Source organism: Amblyomma americanum, chromosome 2 (assembly GCF_052857255.1).
Source record: "Amblyomma americanum isolate KBUSLIRL-KWMA chromosome 2, ASM5285725v1, whole genome shotgun sequence".
Taxonomy (NCBI): Eukaryota; Metazoa; Arthropoda; class Arachnida; order Ixodida; family Ixodidae; genus Amblyomma; species Amblyomma americanum.
The window spans coordinates 48584946-48586335 of record NC_135498.1 but is presented as its reverse complement, the minus strand read 5'-3'; positions in this window follow the sequence as shown (position 1 = coordinate 48586335).

The following is a 1390-nucleotide window of genomic DNA, read 5'->3' as shown; positions in this document are numbered from 1 at the left end:
GGGGAGATTCTTCCAAACGTGTAGTTACGTATTGCCAATTTTGAGTCGCTGACAATGGTTTCTGCCGAGGATCCCACAATGGCTAGAGCAATGGCTGTTTCTTCTCCAACATGTGTGTGCTGAGTGCGTATAGCGCCCCCAGTTATGAGTGTACCACGTTCCGTGGTGACCACAGCTACCATCTTGTCAGCCGAAGAATCTGCCGCATCTACATATACCACAGAGGTATCATTAAGAAAGCGTTTGCCTAATGATTTGGCTCTCTCTGTACGACGTTCAGCGTGGAAATCTGGGTGCATGTTCCGAGGTAGTGGAGGAATGAGCAGAAGCTGGCGTATATGTTTGGGAAGGTCAGTTGTGGGTCCGCCTTGTCGTTCGTATGTTATGCCTAGTGTGGACAGAATGTGTCTGCCAGTTGGTGTGGCCGATAGTCGTTCGTACTGCGAGACGGTTACCGCTTCAATAATCTCGCTTAGGGTGTTATGAAGACCGAGACCTAACACTTTCTCAGTCGCTGTGTGCATGGGTAGCCCAACTGCCTGTTTGACGCATTTTCTGATTATGGCCTCCACTTTTTCTTTTTCAGCTGACTTGAGATGTAGGTAAGGGCATACGTAAGCTATGCGGCTTATCACAAAGGCTTGTACTAAACGGAGAGTATTGCTTTCCTTCAAGCCCGAGTGGCGGTTACTAATGCGGCGAATGAGTCGCATAATTTGCTGCGAGGTTCCCTGTAGCTTCCGAATTACGTCACCATTGAAGCCGTGTTCTTGTAGAATTAGGCCCAAGATTTTAATTTTGGGCACTCGAGAAATGGGGACTCCGCGAATACTGAGTTCGATGGCCGGTGGGGTTTGCGCAAGGGATCTGATGTTGCGGAATATGAGAAATTCAGATTTGGCTGGAGAGCACCGCAGCCCCCTAGGGTCTACATAGTTCCCCACGATATCTATTGCATGCTGTAGTCTCTCCTCGATTTCGGCATCACTGCCCTCGGCGGTCCACAAGGTGATATCGTCAGCATAGAGGCTGTGGTGGAGTTGCGGAACCTGCGCTAATAGGTGTGGAAGTTTCAACATTGCAACGTTGAAGAGAAATGGTGATAGGACCGATCCCTGCGGGGTGCCCTTGTTGCCGAGGGGAAAGTCATGCGAGTGGAGACCTCCTACTTGAAAATGCGCCTTTCTACCTGAAAGAAAGTCGCGGATATAGTTGAAGGTGCGGGCTCCCACCCCGAGTTCATGTAGGTTCTCCAAGATCGCATCATGTCTGACATTGTCAAAGGCCTTTTCCAGGTCAAGTCCAAGAATTATTCTGGTGTCCCGCGTTTTTGCCTCAATAATCTGATGCTTGAGCTGAAGCATTACATCCTGCGTAGAAAGTTTTGGTC